The 19,308-nt window shown below is 42.3% G+C and overlaps 1 protein-coding gene across 1 annotated transcript in view; it reads left to right on the top strand.

Annotated features, from left to right (window-relative positions):
- Nucleotides 1-2,412: 2,412 nt before the first annotated feature.
- Nucleotides 2,413-19,308, top strand: part of ZNF518A (zinc finger protein 518A) — a 60,786-nt gene continuing 43,890 nt past the window's right edge. The window contains exon 1 of the mRNA XM_075935199.2: nucleotides 2,413-2,536. The gene's annotated coding sequence lies outside the window, so the exon portion shown is untranslated. The remainder of the gene's footprint in view (nucleotides 2,537-19,308) is intronic.

Raw genomic sequence — 19,308 nt, forward strand, 5'->3', positions numbered from 1 at the left:
GATCTCACCCACAGGCCGGCATTTGCCCACCCCTGTTATATGCCTTCACCAATCAGATTATGCTCTCCTTAGCAATGTGATTGGTCCCAGATATTAAGTTTGCCATTCCTACTAACACAAGTTCCCTACTGATAAAGCAAAACTATGGCTCCCAGCTATCAAAGCAGATGCTAATAAAACTTCCCTTCCCCTAGAAAATGGCACAATTTGGAGGCATCCCTTGGAGAGCAAAGAAATGAAAATGGGAATCTGAAAAGATGCTGTGGACTCTTAAAAAGGGAGACAGCATAATCTAGAACGCTAGAAATAATGAGAGCTGGGTTCAATCCCTGGCTTTGTCACAGAGATATGTTGGTCAAATTGTGTAGAATAAAATGTTCAGGCTTGGCAACAAGTTTGGGATCTGAAGCTGTATTTAAGCATCTAAATAGACTTGGGAATGGAAACCTAAGGATGGAAAATGCAGTGGATATTTGATTTTGCTATTTGTTTCACTGTGGTACTGGTGGGCAGTCTTTGGAGATGTCATCCTGGGCTTGCTGTGTTCCCTGCATGGTCTGGAGCCCAATTTTCTGGAGCTACCTGTAAGCATGAGTGGAGCAGGGCAGAGGTAAGTTTGATCCTTGAATTCACAGCCTCTTCACTGCAATCACTGTTTCGTTACTCTGCTCATCTACAGGAAGGGTGCCTGAGGGACATGTAGAGCAGAACTACACTTGATGGAGTAGTTCCACACCTGCTCGGTGAATTGTATGAAGTATTCCTGTTGCATTCTGGATCTGCTTAGTACCCTACTTTGCTATACTAGCAACTATAGTGGCAATTTGGCCCTTTGTGCACTTTGTAGCTTAGGTGTTGCTAAACACTGAACTATCTTCTAGGGGCTGTCCACAGTCTGTGAATGTTGTCTTCATGTGTAACTTGACTCCCAAAAGATTTCTGCCCATGTATTTAAATCCCCCCCCCCCATCATCTTCATAACTGAGTGCCTCCCAAACATTCTCCTAACACTACTGAACTGAGGCACACTTAAACCAAGTGCCTTGCCCAAGGTCACAAAGCAAACCTGTGGCAGAGATAAGTCAACCAGAGCCTTAATCATCCTTCTTCCTATAACGTAGGCAGCCTACAAAACTGTCTGGATGCTGTACTGGACCAGTGTTGAGTTTCTATTGTATTTAGATGTCTGGCTTTCCTAAATTACCCTCAGATTTAAGACTCTGAACCAAATTCACTGTTGTAACTCCATGGACTTAACTGAGGTGAATTTGTTCTCCTGGGCCTGACTTTACATTACTTTGTGCTGTAATCAATAGCTAATGCAAAATGTTATCAAATCAAAATCTCAACTCATTTACACCAGTAATAACATTCTACCCCCATTCTGTATTCGGTATATGTGCATCAGTGAGAAAGTTTGTCCAGCATGCCCAATATCCTACAAGCAAACCTGGGTCTGATTTTATCTTTTTTGGGGTTTTTTTGTTTTTTGTTTTGTTTTGTTTTTAACTAAAATGAGTATTTGGTATGAGTAATAATTACGTGAAATTTGACATATTTTACTCAAATGTGTTTCAACTAATCTGCTGCGGCCTACATTTGATATTCTTCCTTTCTCTTAATTCCAGTTGTATGGTAAATCTCAGTCACAAAACGAGACTTTAACCCAGAAAATAACTCCTTCTGTCCTTAGAAATAATCTTTTCTGGGCATGTATTTTATTTTTTAGTCTATGTTCATAGTTACTTCTCCTTTAAAGAACAATTATGAAATATTTTTCTTTAGGTCAGAAATGCCTAATTTAGGGCCAGTTGCTGTTTGTTTTACTGAAACACATCCCTTAGATTCAGATTTTCAGTCTGTGTGCTTTTCACATTCACCTCCCCTTCAATGTGCCAGTGTAGACTGGGAAGAAATCCTGGCCATTAACTTCCATTGGACTATGGGTTCATCCTAGCTTTTCAAAGGACCATAAAGCATCCAGCTCCCACTGAAACGCCATTGGAATTGAGCACCTAACTACCTGAGACTTTCAACAACTCGAGCCATAAACTTTGATTCTTTTCTGGAACATACACAAGTGCTTTTTGAAGAAATGTCATTGCTCTATTAATAGTTCACTGAAAGCCCTCTGAGATGTATGAGCGCATGAGCCACATGTAATAAGAAATCAATGTTCATGGATGTTGAAAGAGGATTAAAAACTTGGACTTCATACGTGACCAACATTCTGTTGTACGCCTGTGAGATAGAGTGTACCAACCCTGCACTGGGACAGAAAGAGTTAAACCAGGATTACCTGGCTGAGAGAGCTCCACTCCCACAGCCTTGCTGGGCATGCTCCAGCAGAAGGACCAGTAGAAAAGCCAGTGGAGCAGCTCAGGCAGGGCTGACTGCTGCGGAGGAAGGAGCTGCTGCCAGATCTCTGCAGGAAGCGCTCTGGATGGACCAAACCACAGAGGCCAGCCAGTGGGGGATGGCTGGAGAAGATCTCAGCCCAAAGAGACTGAAGAAGCAGCTTCCTACCATGAATCTGGTAGGAAGTAGCCCAGGGTGGGGAGGGAAATCCCTGAGAGCTCAGCATGTTTGAGGCAGATTCCTTGCTGAACTAATGGTGGGACACACGCATCCCTGACAGGGCTTTGGGCTGGGATCTGGTGGAGAAGGTGGGTCTGGGTACCCTTACCCCAGCCCCATTAATACCCAAGAGGGTGCTACAGTTCTGACTACTGACTCTGGCCACTATGCCTCATTGTCCCGTGAACTGGGTGTGATTGATGCTGACTCTGGCCGCTAGGCCCCACTGCCCTAAGGGAAGGGAGTGGTAATTGGCAGGGCTTAACGAACAGCAGTGAAAACTGCTCGCCAGCCCCGTACTGCGCATGCGCAAGAACCGCATAGCGCACGCGCGCGCGCTGTGAATGAATGGGGTGCGCAGTTGAAATCTACTCGTCACGGGCGAGTAGATTATATTGTTTGTCGAGCCCTGGTAATTGGCTTAGGCCACCAGGCCCCGCCACCCTGGGAAAGAGGATGGAAAGGACCCTGGCTGCTGAGCCTCATACCCTCCAAGAAGGGGTGTTGTATTGATTGTGGCCACTGAGACAGACTGTAAGGGAGAAGAGGCAGAGTGTGAGGACCTGGTCCCTATAGATGGAGATGCTCATGGGGTGGAGCAAACAGTGAAAGGCCTGAAAGGCCTAAAGCCCTGCCTCAGAGGGGACCAGGCACATCCACCCTGTGACAGCCTGAAGAAATCGAAGCCCAAAAGAAGCTGGGAATATAGGAGCTGGAGACTTGCTTGAAACAAGCACTCTGTCATGTGTCAGACCTGAAACATCTAACAGTTTCAGACTCTGGATAGATATTTCCAAAGAGCCTGAGTGACTTAGGCTCCTAAGGTCCTATGTCCCACTGAAAACAATCAGTGGAAGTTGGGGTCCTGAGTGACCTTGTCACTTTGGAAAATTAACCTGAAACTCTTCAGTCATTTTGGTGCTTTTGAAAATGTTACCCTCCATTTCAGTTTAGGTTTCAGATAGGACTTGTTTTATTTGTATTGTTGTAGCACCTAGTAGGCCAAGTCTTGCAGCAGGACTCCACTGAGGTAGGTGCGGTGCAAAAAGGCAGTCTCTACCCTCAATGAACTTACAGTCTGGATAATCTCCCCTTGCTGTTGCCATTGCTGAGAGTACAGTCTCTGATTCCAGCTACATTTTAGTTGATTAAAGTAATATCTGCAGCGGAAAGGGTGAGCAGCTCTTCAGCCCCCAGACTTGTTTGTCCCTCTTCCTAGCCAAAGCTGAAATAAGTCAAAGCAAATATATTTTCAACAGAGGAAGCTACATTTTTTATACTTCCTGCTGACCATGCAACTTCTATTGTTCATGGTGTGCTTGAGCCTGTTTATATTCCAAGTGCCTCCTGCAAGTTCCTAGTAGAAAACAGAAGTGTAGGGTTGGAAGGTACCACAAGGTCATCTAATCCACTCCCCTGCTCTAAGGCAGGACCATATAAATCCAGGCCATCCTTGACAGGTGTTTGTCTAATCTGTTCTTAAAAGTCTTCTACGGTTGAACTCAACAATGTTCATTGGAAGCCTATTTAAGAGCTTAACTATCCTGACAGTTAGTTCCTAATATCTAACCTAAATCTCCTTTATTGCACATTAAACCCATTTTTCTTGTCCTGCCTTCAGTGGACATGAAGAACAACTGATCAGCATTCTCTTTATAACGGCTTTTAACATATTTGAAGGCTATCCTATCCCTCTTCAGTCTTTGATTTCAATAATAAACATGCCCAGTTTTTTAACCTTTCCTTATGCATAAAGGTTTCTAAACTTTTAATCCTTTTTCTTGCTCTCTTGGACTCTCTCCGATTTGTTTGTTTTTCTTAAAGTGTGGTGCACAGACCTGGGCATGATACTCCAGCTGAAGCCTCACCAGGCCTGAGGAGAGTGGCACAGTTACCTCTCATGTTTGACATACAACAATTCTGTTAATTATACTAGTCTTTTTCACATTTAATTCATATTCATATCGATGTACTGTAACCCTCAGATCTTTTTCAGCAGTGCTACCACTTAGCCAGTTATTCCACAGTCTATAGCTGTATATTTGATCTTTTTCCTAAGTGTAGTATTTTGCACTTGTCATTATTTTTCTTGTTGATTCAGATCAAATCTTCATGTAGCCATGATCATTTTGAAATCTAACCCTGTCCTCAAAGTGCTAACAATCCCACCAAGGTCGGAGTCATCTGCCAATTTTATAAGCAAGTTTTCTATGTCGTTGCCTAAGTCATTAATGAAAACATTGACAATACTGGACCCAAGACAGATCCCTGCAGGATTCTACTACATACATGCACAACTGTCACCAAATGAATTTGAACCTGGGACCTCAATGTAGGAGCCTCTACAGCTTGAGCTATAAAGTCAGCTGGCTCGCAGCTTAGGCTGCAGAGCTCCTTTGTTCTTAGCTCTCATTGTAAGTGGTCTAAGTGCCACTACGTTTACGGTGGCCATATTTTTTGAACCAAAAATCGGGACACATTAGCCACACCCCCGATACCTTAGGTCCCACCTACCTGTCACATAAAGTCCCACCCATGGAGGTAGTACTTCCAGGCTTAAGAAGGACACGTGACAGGAAGGAAAGGGTGTTGTGTGACCCCTCTAAGAACTCCCACTATCCTCTGCCAATAGGGATGGGTTTGGCCCCCACAGGACCCTCCCATGGATTAATGCAATTGCAGTATAGTTCCAACTTGCAATGCATTAATTCAGGGGGGGGAGGGAGAGGCTGGGAGTGCCTCTATTTCAGTGATTCTCAAACTTTTTGGCCCATGAACCACCTGGCTCAATGTAAACCTTTCCGTGGAGCACCAGCTGCTAATGGAAACTCACTGTTAATTACATAATTACACTTGAGCCATTTTGCTAGCGCTGTAGCTGGGGAGAATGGTTTAATTTAAATTATTAAACGGATTAAGCATTTTAACTTCCTTGTGCTAGTTTATCAAACTTCATTTTAAATGAAGTAAAATATTAATTTGTGGCCAACGCAAAGATTTCAAGGCGGGGAACCTTTTTTGGGTTCAAGTATCAGAGGGGTAGCCATATTAGTCTGAATCTGCAAAAGCGGGGAGAAGTCCTGTGGCACCTTATAGATTAACCGAAGTGTTGGAGCATAAGCTTTTGTGGGCAAAGACTCACTTCGTCAGATGCATAACATGGACTGGACTTCTCGCCACTTTTTTTGGGTTGGGGGCCACTGACCCACAGAAAAATCAGCTGGGGACCACACAAGTGAGAAGCAAAAAAAAAAAAAAAAAACCTTCCTCAAAAACCACCAACCCTCACTGATCTGGCCCCTAACTGTGACACCTCACTCCTCTGGTGTCCCAGCCCCACAGGCTAAGGGGATGGGACAGAGAGGACTGAGGTTCAAGGTAAGGATGTTAAATTGCTGTTATCAGGCTAATCGTGTAGTTGATACAAGTTTTATCAACTACATGATTAGTCAATAAGCGCTGCTCTGCGGAGCCACAGTGGGGGTAGCTTCAGGAGCCAGCTTGAGCTCTGGGAGCCACCTGCACTATGGCTCTGCATTTTAAATGCAGTAAGAGTCACAGGACTCTTACTGCATTTAAAATGCAGAGGCTCAGCGACCAGCATGGGACGGGACTGCTCGGTCTCAGCGCGTGCTGAGTCCAGCAGCCCTTGTTCCCGGCAGACAGCCAGGCTAGAGTAACTACATGGGACAGTGAACCACACTAGGGCTATGTCTAGACTGGCAAGTTTTTCTGCAAAAGCAGCTGCTTTTGCGGAAAACCTTGTCAGCTGTCTACACTGGCCGCTTGAATTTCCGCAAGAACACTGACGATCTCATGTAAGAAATCAGTGCTTCTTGCGGAAATACTATGCTGCTCCCGTTCGGGCAAAAGTCCTTTTGCGCAAAAGGGCCAGTGTAAACAGCTCAGATTTGTTTTGCGCAAAAAAGCCCCGATGGCGAAAATGGCGATCGGGGCTTTTTTGCGCAAAAGCGCGTCTAGATTGGCACGGACGCTTTTCCGCAAAAAGTGCTTTTGCGGAAAAGCATCCGTGCCAATCTAGACGCTCTTTTCCACAAATGCTTTTAACTGAAAACTTTTCTGTTAAAAGCATTTGCGGAAAATCATGCCAGTCTAGACGTAACCTAGGTGTGTGGGTTACAAGTACACACAGTTTGACAGCAAACCATTGCAACTTTTCTTTGAGGTAATTACCCATCTTGTGGTAATTTAATCTATACCCCAAGCCCTTCAATTACATATGAGAATGTCCTCAGTGACTGTGTGAAAAGCATTAAAATCAAGATATATTCATGCCTGAAGCTTCCCCCATTTGTTAAGCCCTGTAAACCTGTCAAGGAAGGAAAGTAAGTTGGTTTGACATGATTTGTTCTTGACCCATCATGCTGATTATTACTAGTTATAGCACTATTATCCGCTAGTTGCTTACAGATTGATTCATAATTTGACCAGGATCTTTCCAGGTATTGAAGTTAGACTGAATGGTCCATAGTTCTCTGGGTCCTCTTTTTTTTTTTTAAACTATTTGTGGCTTTTTCCAGTTCTCTGGGACTTCATCCATCCTCCATGAGTTCCCAGAAATAATTGCTGAAGGTTCTGAGGTGGTTCAGTTGTTTCCTTAAATAATTTAGGGTACATTTCATCAGGCTCTGCTGACTTGAAAACATCTAACTTATTTAAATATTCTTTTACACATTCTTTCCCTGTTTTGGCTTATGTTTCTGCTTCCCTTGTAGTTAATGCTGTACCGTATTTGGTCATGATTAACAACATAATTATTAAACACTTCAGCTGTCTTGATGTCATCCATTATTAGCTGTCCTTTCCTGACAAGCAAAGGACTTATGAGCAAGAAAAAGATGAAGGAACACTTAATTCATAGTTCTTCTAGAATGTATGAGCCTTTTATGCTCCTTGCTAAGCATAACTTATTTGGTGCCTTACTCTCTTTGTCCCTGCATACTTGTGCCATTCTTTTCTTACTGCTCCTTAGCAATTTGTCCCATGTTTTTGTAGGATTCCTTTTTGATTTTCAGGTCACTAAAAAACTTCTCTTGGAGCCATACTGTCCTCTTTTATTCTTCCTATCTTTCTTTTACATTGCCATAGCTTGCTGTTGTGCCTTTGTTATTGTTGCCCTTTTTGACAGGGCAGTTAAGCAAAGTTTGCCTAGTCCTCCTCCAGCCCGAATGTTCCATGTAGATTGTAGAAAGTGGTGATAATCAGGTATTTCTTGGATGCAGTTTTGTTTAGTTACAAAGAATGTACAAAGTGCTGTCTCTGAATGTGAATGCAGAAGGAACCAAGAACAAAGGAGCAGTTTGTTAGCTTTTTCTAGGCTGATACTGCTGGCTCCTGCCTGGCTTTTCTTGCCTCTTTTCCTCTGTCTGTCTCTTCCCCTGTTCAGAAGCTTCAGGGGGTAGCTGAGTTAGTCTGTACAGAAAAAAACAACAAATGGTCTGGTAGCACTTTATTCTGCACATCCTAAACTCAAAACTCCGGTCATCTGAAGAAGTGGGCTGTGCCCACGAAAGCTCATGGTACCATCTACATGTTTTGTTAGTCTATAAAGTGCTACCCAACTATTTGTTGTTTTTTTCCCCTGTTGTTCATGGAGCTGGGTGTTCTCTCATACCTACCCAAAACAATATTCAGCCACACGCCCTTTGTCTTAAATAGGGTTTGTATTTACCACAACAAGGTTTCACCCATCCAGATCATGACAATATTGTCTCTTTGAGAAACCACCAGCTCTCTTGAACTTCTTTTCCCATTACGTTTTCTTACCATGAAAGCTTACCTACCAGTTCCAACTTTGTTGAAGTCTGCCTTTTGAAATCCATTTTCCTTATTCTGCTTCTGTCACTCCTTCCTTTCCTTAGAATGATGAAATCTATAGTTCAGGATCACTTTCAAACCCTCCCTGCCTTAATCTCCTATATTTATAATCTCCCGGTTAGTAAGAATCAAGCCTAAAATGGAGATAAACAGAGAAAGTGAGTGAGAGGGTCCAGATAAAAAAAAAATCAAACAAAACACAGACAATCAAGATCCAGAGTTAAAAGCAATTGATGAGAAGAAGGAAAAAAGAGCTTTGTGACTAATATATTTACAGGAACAAATAGGGAAAAAATGCAACAGTGATCAAAAGGATATAGGGAGCCTTAACTGGAAGAAAGGGAAATGTGGGAGAGAAGCAAAAGTGAAAGAGAAATGTTTGAAATGGGGAGTAACAAAGGAAGTTTGACCCTGAACTCCTTAGCCAGCAAATTTACCAGCTTTCCTTCTGTGAAGTAAAGGCTAAGTCCTGAACCTGACCTCTTTCTGCAAGGAAAATTTATGAATGTCACATAGGACCGAGCCCTTCTGTGGTGGAGTGCAAATGAGAGACAAACATGGAAAATCTTGTGGGGGGAGGGAATGCTTCATTAAATTAACAGTAGTGTGCGGTGTGTGAAAAGTACACCCAAAAAAAGCATTAAAAAGCATTGTTTACAAAGTCAAGCACTGAAAAATTAAGAAATGTCAGTATTAAGTTTGTTTCTGCAGCTTTCATTCAGCCCTTTTGTGCATCTGCATTATGATACAGTTCTAACTACATGATCACATTCTCCCCTCCACAGCTCTCCTGTGTCATTCAGTGCACCAAATAGATACTGCTCACTACATCAGCAGCTATTCAATAGTCTGTTTTCTCTTGTTGTTCAATGTGTGGCCCCAGGCTCTATTTATGGCACATTATTCAAAGGGTTAGGGTCTACTCTGAAGACAGAATTATTAATTTCCTCATTACTGAGGTAGAGGGAAGTTAAGGCCAAAAATTTTCACTAATTTTTGGTGTCCAGTTTGGGGTGCCTAGGACCTGTCTTGTCAGAGTACTTTGCATTCTATAGCACTTCATATATTGAAGCACTGCTGTGTAGACAGGGCCATTTGTCGGAAAAAAGCCCTTTGCACAAGAGCCTTTAAACCTCATTTTTTGAGGAATAAGGGCTCTTGTGCAAAATGGTTTTTTTTTCTGACAAATGGCCCCATCTACACAGGGCTTTTTATTGCAAAAACCTCTTCTGCAATAAGGATAGGAAGAAAATATGCAAATGAAAGTGCAAGATATGCAAATGAGTGGTCCATTTGCATTTCCTCTTCCTCAAAACACCTGCAGTATAGACATAGCCTGAGTGTTCAGCACTCTTGCTGATCTCAAGTTGAAGACTCAGAAAATGAGGTGCTCACAACTAGTGACCCACTGAGACACAGGGATAGAATCCAGGGCACAAGAGACCATCTTTACTATTCTTGAAATTCTCTACCTTTTTCATTATACATCTTCCAATTTCTGCAACAAACAAGTCTGGCAGCATACAGACAATAGCTTCTTTCACTTCACAATCCTGACTCTACCCAGGTCAAGCCCTGTGCACTGAATGAGGCAGGGATCTTGTAGAAAGAGTAGTCTGTGATCATGTAATTAAAGACTCGATCATAACGCATTCACATCAGCCCAGCGTCCTCATGCAATTTCTGTCTCACCTTCTTGGATCCTTCTCTCAGTCTCTATGCCCAACCAGTCCTAGTTTTTCCCTCTACATCACAGCTCCTTGTCAGATCAGTCTCCCCTCCTCTCCAGCCCAGTCCTGTTCTGTTTCTTTTCCCCACTGGTTCCTAGTTTCTCCCCTAGACCAACCCAGTCACCCCTCTCCTTCCACCTCTTCACCTTACCTCAATGTTTCCCCACCAAATCAACTAATTCGCAATCCCCATGCCTCTATGTTCCTCATCTGCTCCTAGTCTTGCATCCAGCTCAACCAGATACAGCCTCTATTCCCATCCCCACCCCGTCTCCCAGATTCACCCTCTTTGCTTAGCCGCTCAGAATTAGTTTCTCTCTCTACATCCAATCCCAACCTACTTCTTTCTCATCCCATGGTTTTTTTTTTCTGCTCTACATTCCAAGCTGAGGCTTAGGTGCCAGTACCAAGGTCTTTAACTGCACAGGATATACAGGCTTCCAGCTCTCAGTTCCAGAACCTTCTCCACACCCTTCTCAGAGCAATTGGGAGCCTCTAATTACAGGGAAAGTCTAATTACATCCCTGGAGCCCTGGCTTGCAGCTTGCTTGGTTGCTCTCTGGGGATGATGCGTATGAAGTTTGGTCATACGTAGGAGCTGTGAGGGGACAGAGCATGCAGAGCTGTTCCATCCATAGGATAGTTTGAGGCAACCACCCCAGACCCCACACTTTGTGGCAGACCTGTGCTTCAGGGGCATATGGTTGCATGGGGCCCAGGGTGGTCCAAGGAATTAGTGGGGGGCCTGGCACTGGTAGCAGGGGTTGGACTCATTCTTGCACTCACCGGTAGAGGCAGGAAGTGGAGTGACCAAGCCCTAGCCCACTTAGTTCCCACAGTTGCTCAGGGGAGGGGGCTTCAGGGAAGGTGTGGAGTGAGGGTGGGAAGGAAGCAGAGCAAGGGCAGGAAGAAGCAGGGTGGGGCAGAGCAAGGGGCAGGGACTTGGTAGAAGGAGAGGGATGTAGTCTGGGCAGAACAGGGGCAGGAAGAGGCAGGTAGGGGCTAGGGGATGTCCCAGGCCCCGCATCCTCTCAGGACGGCCTTGAAAGCATGCTTAGAAGGATGGAATTGAACTTTCAGAGATTTTATCTGTTACATTCTAGGCATGTCTTCACTCACAGCGCTGGAGATTGACGTTCTGGCTTTTGATTTAGCGGCTCTAGTATAGACCCATAAAGGGAACATTGAGGGCAGCTCCAGGCAGTGCCTGTAATCCTTGCAGTCATGAGGAGTAAGGGAAGCTGACAGGAGTATTTGCTCACATCGACCTCCTGCTGTGGAGATGCTGTGAAGCTCAGCTTAAGCTAAACTGACTCTATCTATGTATTTTACATAGCTGAAGTTGCACACCTTAAGCCAACTTTCCAGGTCTAGGGTAGACCTGGCTTCTACTGAGCATTTATGAGCTACAATTTTTCAAAGGTTTAAACTTGGCAAAATTTAGGCAGATTTTCAAATGACACACATCCCTGACACAAAGATCATGTCCCTGTGAAATTTCAGGTCACAATTCCCAGACTTGGTGTTCTAAAGATTTCTAAAGAAAATGTCATTCATTTATTTTAAATGGGGGAGAACAATATTTTTTTTTTTACTGGGAATATCTTTTATTCTATTTTATTATATTGGCAGTAGTTAAAATATCTTGGCTGCATTTTTTTTAAAAAGCAACCACTTAAGTTAGACCCCAAACATGGGAAAATTTCAGCCCAATTAAAGTTATAAATAACTGAAAACAGGATACTTTAATGAAGTACTAGGAAATCTTAAAAATAGTTGGTGCTCCCAGTTCTGCCACTTTTCATATATATATATAATAGAAAAAATTTAAAACTATTTAGTGTCCTAGAGGATGATAACTTGAAGGGATACTTTTTAGTCCTCTAAGTTGTTTATCATGTACTATGGGTGAAATCTTGTCCCACTAAAGTCTGACAACAGCAAAACTCAGTCTGGTAGGAAAGTACCCATCTAAAAGGAGAAAAAGGGAGGCTCTTTGAAACTGAGTTATAACTGCTTTGTTTCCATCTGGCTAAAACCACCTTGCCTAATACCTTGGGCTGACTTCACTACAACAATAGTACAGCATTTCTATGTTCGTTTAGTTACCTCGAAGCATACAGTCCACCTATTAGCATCAGTTAAGACCTGCCATTAAAAGAAGGGATTTCTCTTAAAAATGTATTTGATTCCTGTGCAGCAGAGAGGCGCCTGAGAAAAGTGGGAGGGATGGCTCTGTGCTCCTGGAAGGGATGGGGTCAAGGATAGCTGGCCCTCAGTGCTGCCTGAAGCATAGCACACCCCCTAGCCCTTAGTGCTGCTCAGAGCGCAGGGCATGGTGCTCCAGCAAAGGAGCCCGGGGCTCTGGCCGCCACCACTGCTTGAATCCCAGGTCCACCTGCCACCTTTGCCCCCTCTCCCCCGTCGGTGAGCCTGTTCTTGTGTATATCACTGTATATATAAACCATTGTTTTTATTTGAATTCATTAATTCTAAGAGGCTCAGGAGAAGCATTGGATGCTCTCTTGAGGTCCAGTTTGTATCCAATTTCTAGATGAGTTTACTAACAACAGGCAGGTCAAGTGAGTTCCCTGGTGTTACACTGTAAATGACTCAGATGGGATTAGAACCCCATAGTCTCCTTGCTCCTAATCCTTTGCTTTTTCTATTGTACATAACAAATTCATGTTTGTAAAATCAAAACACACTGTTATCGGTCAAATCTGGCTTGACTCTTGCATCATTGTTCCTCAAGAAGGAGTTTTGTGAAATGGTAACAAGAAAGCTGACTTGTAGCTGAAGGCAAAAAGAAAATGTGGAATCTGTCACATTAATGAAAATGTGGTGTTTCTCCCAGAGTTTCTCCCAGAGTCCCAACTGCCTGGGATATCAACACTTACATTTTCTTGGTATTATATACATCTTTGCTGTCCCCCAATGCACATACTGTTGTGTGAGAAGCTCAGTATTTCCTGATATTTCCTATTTTTCTTTGTGACTTTTTTCTCTCAAGGAAATTGACTGGCTATGCACAGATAAATCTTAACAAGACTGCTGTCATCTGGCAATTAATTGTATTTATGTAAAAATCTCTTTGATATAAATCCAACAGTGCTGCTTGTGATTGTTACTGTGTAGTAGTATTTACTGATCTCTTTTATGTGATTGGGACTTTCATCTTTAAGAGGCAATTCAGCGGCAAAGTTTTTAGAAAAAAGGAGAAATTCCCCTATTCTCTCTTGCTCCTTGTCTTTCAGACTGAAAACTATGCTATGTATTACTGAGTACGTGATAGTGTCTACTAGCCATTGATTTCAGTTATAGGATTATTTTTTCCCACACAAATTGGCATAACAACAAACAAGCAAATGCTCTATTCACCTAAGTTTTTTTGTTTTTGTTTTTAAACAGGAAATTGATACAATATGTGATTCTGGAATAGTGCAGAGGAACCCTCCTAGGGCACAGAACTTAAATAATAGCCTATATATCTCAGATTAATTAAAGAGCTTGGAAAACAAAAATGTCATTATTCCGTCTGTTTCCAAATGAAGTAAACACAGAATATCCAATCTGCTGTCATTAGGCAGTGAATTGTAAAGCCTAGGGGGCACAATTAACAGGCAACCTGGCACCTGATATCTCAGATGTCTCTTTTGAAATAACTAGTAGGGGGACTGAGTCTCATCATGGGATTGGTATGGGATGTAGAGGTCGTCCCCCCCCCCCCCGACTCCTAAATCAAATTTAGCCTAGTTTGATAGTAACTGGAAATTGATGTGTACATGAAAAGGGTTTAATCTCAATCTAGTTCCTTGAGGACTAAATGTCCTTATCACAAAAACAACCATCACAATTGATACTAGCAGTCTTGCAGAGAGATGCCAAGCACTGAATGGGCATGGAAGTGGACATTGTCTTGGTGAGTGGTTACTCTAAATCAAGTACAAAGGTAAATTGCTAAATGGCACCGGGAAGCTTGCAAAGTGCTGTTGCCTCTGCCAGACCTGTGTTGTGGAGAAGACTTAGGCGATCTTCACTGACAAGTTATTGCACAACTGCAACTTTCTGGCTCGAGGGAGTTAAAAAACATCCCTCCCCACAAGTGAAGCAATTTACACCACTGTAAAGTGCCAGAATATATGGGGCTACTTGTCTTGTGGAGGAGGTTTATCTAGAGCACTGGGAGACTTCTCTCCCAGTGCTCCTGCCATGGCCACACTTTTAATTAAAAGCGCTGCCATGGCTGTGCTTTAATTTTTAGAAGTGATGACAAAGCCTTAGTTAAATATTAGACTGAAGACTCAAGGGGTGAAATGACATAAAGGGGCGAGAAAATCATATGATTGTGTTAGAGCAATAGATTATGGAATGTTCTTGTAAAATGAGAATACCATTCTAAAAATTCATTTTAAATCTTTTTAGAAAGCAGTACAATAAATATCAAATGGATGAAATAAGGAAGCAAAATTTTGTGTTGATGGTTACCCTTTATCTTGAACCACCTAGAAGTTTTTCAGGACGTGCTCTGGGAGACTTAACTAATATTCAGTATATGATGATATAACGAAAGTATAGAGAAGCATCATGGCACATGAGGAGAAAGAAAGTGTAATCAATCTACATTCTCCTGGCAGTGAAAATTATTTTCAACATTAGATTTAAGTGTCACTCAAAGTATGTTATGGGAACCAAGACTAGTATGAGCAGTGACCAGAATATAGGTAAATGGTGTTAAAAGGACAGAAAATAGAAGAAAGGAAACAAGTAATGTCAAATTCTGCACATGGATATGCACACCCAGTTCCTACTGAAATCAACAGGAATTGTTCATTCACTCCTGAATGCTAAAATGTATCCACATGTCCATTGCCTACTTGATTTTCTATCCTTCTAACCAGAGTCATCTATGTGGATTGCAAAGTTATGTGTACACGTGTATCTGAGAGTAAAATATGTCAGTTATATCCAGTACTAGCATGGACATCAGTCTTTGGGTCTATATGCAGAACAAGATAAAGAAATACTTTAAGTGTATACAGTACCTTTCACTGAAGGATTTCAAAGTACTTTACAGCTACTAAAGCAGGGGTGGGCAATAATTTTTTGCCAGGGGGCCACTTCAGAAATTTTTGAAGTGGCCCTGGACTGCTCCGGAAGGGATTGGGCCTCAAGTGGAAGGGGTGGGGTCAAGATGCTTTCCCACCCACAGACCATGATTGGTCTGGGGGTTGGAGAACACAGGAAATCTTTGCCCCCGCCCCCCCCCCCAAGATTCTCCCTAGGCTCCTGGCGATGGGAGGAGACTTTGTGTGCTCCTCCTTCTGTCCCCAGGCCAATCAGGGCTTGGAAGCATGGCAGCGCACAATGTCTCCTCCCACCCTTCCAAGAGCACATGGCGCTTCTAAGCACCACGTGCTCCTGGCAAGGGGGAGGAAACTTCATGTGTTTCCCCCACGCCCCGGGCCCTAATTGGCCTGGGGGTGGGGGAACGGCTGGATCAACCTGCTTGGCGGGCCAGATCCGGCCCGTGGAGGCCCTTTTGCCCACTCCTGTGCTAAATCTTATGACACCTCTGTGAGGTGAAAGTGCGTTAAGTTTTACAGATGGGCAAACTGAAGCAGAGAAAGGTTTAACAATTTGCCCAAAGAAGAGAAGCTGAGGTCTTCATTATTTAAATGAATACTTGGATGGCAAAGACATATGCAGTTTTGTAATTTCATCAGTTATGGTTTAAAATAACCAGCTGATTTTAGTTTTTCATGTATGTCTTTAGTTTTAGTTTGTATGTCTATAATTCTACTTCTATAAATTCTAGTGGGGAGAATTAATGCCAGCTTTGCTAAAGCACATAAGACCAGTATTCAGGATGTATTTTGAAATGTTGCATCAGGAAGGTATTTGCCAACAGTATGTGGTTTCTTGTTCTTTAGTTTGAGAAGGCCAACATTGTCCCTTAAGGGCTGCAGATCATCCCATAGTTTAAGGATCTCTGTGAACAAGCAGACCTATGGAAATCATTTCAAACCTTCTGTGGCAGTCTCTGAAATCTGGGTTTTAAAGACTATTCTAATTATTTTGATAGGATTTGTAGGATACCCATTACTGTGGACAGACCAGTTGGGGATAGAAAAATTTGGAGACCAAGATTTGACCAACAAATAGTCAGTGTTCAAATGAAATACAACTATCCATTTGGTTTTGGTTCAAGGGGTGTCCAACTACATAGAGGTGGTAAGCACATCCTTCTGCTGAATAGATTATATAAAAATATCATCCTGAGACACAAACATTGCAAAACACACATTTCTATAGCCAAAGCATGCATGGCTTTCCACAAAAATAGGCTTTTCATCTGATCCCATTGATCCCAATATGATTTGGGGCATTTAGTTAAATAGGGCCAGGATTTCAACTTAGGAAATAGGCTAAGTCTACACTTAAAACATTAAAGCACTGCCATGGAAGCACTTTAAAGTGAAAGTATGGTCAGTGCACCAGTGCTGGGAGAGAACTCTGTCAGTGCTCTCTGTAAACATAGGAGGCTGGGAGCCTTCTTACATTGGTGTTTTACAGTGCTGCAACTTGCAGTGCTTGGGTGTTTCCCCAACTTCTGAGCAAGAAAGTTCCATCTGAGTAACTTGCCAGGGTAGACAAGCCCACAAATCCCCATTTGACACACAGAAACATTTGGAGAAGAGACATTTCTGTCAGAAATCTCATGGAGAATTTTGCTCCAACTATTGCAATATGTACACTGACATTTATTAGTAAACATCTACACTAACTCTTTATAAATGTAGAGCAGTATCTGGGAGGTTGTTCGATAATAAGGTGATGATGGTTATATAGAGAGCATTTGATGGGTATGTCCAACATGCCTGAGATGCTTCCTATACATAAGGACATGCAACATATTTATCATATAGCCTAGGGTTGGCCAACCAATTAGAAACGAAGAGCCAAAATAGCGGTGGATAGAGTGCAAAGAGCCATGTATTATGTATTTATTTTTACATATCTATATATATATAGAGAGAGAGACAGAGTACACAAAATGTAGTGATGAAAATAACATTACAGAACATTTCAGACAAAACCTAATTACGTCTAATTATTTCAGCCTGGCAAACAATAGCCTTTGAATTTTCTTTAAAGAAACAGTGTAAACCGGGTACATGCTGATTCTTTTTTGGCCCTGGAATTTAAATAAGACATCTGTGTTGGCTGCCTTATTCTGCATCCATGAAGACTTTGAGTTTAAGGTGCTTCAGCCTCCCCACCTCTCTAACCCAATCTGCCTCCTCTCCCCCAGAGCCAGGCACCCTCAGCCCCCCTGCTCTAACCCAACCCTCTTCCCCCCGCAGAGCCAGGCATCCCCTCCCCCACTCTAACTAATGCCTGGGTCCTGGAGCTGCCGCCATGCGCTTCTTCCTCCAGGCACCGGTACGTGTGTTCAGAGTGACCAGCCATAAGCAGTCCGGGCGCATGGCTGAGAACCAGCAGGAGCCGCATTTCTTTAATCAAAGAGCCGCATGCGGCTCAAGAGCCGCGGGTTGGCCTCTCCTGATATAGCCCATATGTGAACATATTTACACAGCCATATTTGATCCTCTGTTATAGCCCCATACAAGCCATTAGCTTTCAGGAGGTTGCTTATGTTTAAATGAGAGCAGAATACGGCTCACTAGATTCAGTGAAAAGGGGTGTGTATTTAGATGTGACACTGAGAATGTACATTTCCTAGACCTGAAGAAGAGTTCTATGTAAGTTTGAAAACTTGTGTGTCTCGCCAGCAGAAGCTGGTCCAATAAAAGATATAACCTCACCCATCTTGTCTCTTTAGGAGAAATAGCTCAAGGAGGTATTTCAGTTTCCAGAAGGAGACAGGCAGAATGCCCTTTTATTTATTTATATATATAGAGAGAGAGAATTATGTTACTTTATGCTTTTAAAAGGGTTAATAGAAAGTTTCACTATTATTGTTGGAGTAGAAAGAGTTTCAACAGTAATTTTATCTAAAAAGTTTATCCAGAGTATATTTATTTAAAAAAGCAGACCCAAAACATTCAAAGGTGATTTATGTAGTAGAACATGGAATCTGTGTCAAGTAGTCAGATAGTTACATGGCTGGTTTCAATTGTTTTAAAATTACTTTTTTAAAATAAAGAGTATGATATTATAGTTACAATGCTATGTAACTGCAGAATTCAAAGAAGCACACATTTGAGTCATTCTATGCTATGTAGTCACCTTACAAGGTCATATGTTAAAAGATGCTCACTGTTTTTCTCATAATAAACAGTCCTTTATTGAAACCTTGCAGTAGATCTGCTGAGTACTTATCTATTACTTGCACATTTGGTTTGTTTACAGATAGTCCCAATCTATACAAATAATTAAAAGAAACAAAAAAGAGGAGCCACTCCGAGATCAGTTTCTTTATGAAGGACATTGTACTTTAAAAAAAAACTGCACTTTTGTGGATGAGTTGTGATTATGGGAACACCCAATAAATAATTTTTCTAAGACAAACAGAATTGAGGAAACCAAAATAGTGTTGTGCAGAAATCAAATTGTTAAGAAATACAAGAAAACAAACCAAACGCCAGCCTTTGATGAATAAACTGTTTTCTGGTTGGCTGAAGTAGCCTGTGTTTGTTGAATCAGCTAATCATAATGCACATTGTTACAGTGAGCAACTGTCACTGATACAAAAATAAACATCGTGCTTTGGCCTCTCTATTTATTTATGATAAATGTCTCCACAATTAAAAAACAGGAGACCATAATCAAATGGCAATGCTGTTCTACTCCACTGATTGATTTCTCTCTTAAATATAGCAGTATTAATGCCTTCTTCCAGTGATGTCTGTTAAAACCAGGATGTCATTGCATTTTCTCAAAGAGCTTATCTACGCTGCAGAGAAGATCGACCCTCCAGAGGTCGATCTTCTAGCATTCGGTTCAGTGGGTCTAGTGAAGACCTGCTAATTCAAACTGACAGGATGCTCCCATTGGCACTGGTAGCCCTGCTCCTCACAAAGAGTAATGGAAGCCAGTGGAAGCGTTTGCTCACAATGACCTACCACTGTGTGGATGGCGCAAAAATTTGATTTAAGATATGTTGACTCCAGCTACGTAATTAACGTAGCTGGAGTTG

The sequence above is a fragment of the Pelodiscus sinensis genome, chromosome 8 (assembly GCF_052426305.1).
Source record: "Pelodiscus sinensis isolate ZL-2025 chromosome 8, ASM5242630v1, whole genome shotgun sequence".
NCBI lineage: Eukaryota > Metazoa > Chordata > Testudines > Trionychidae > Pelodiscus > Pelodiscus sinensis.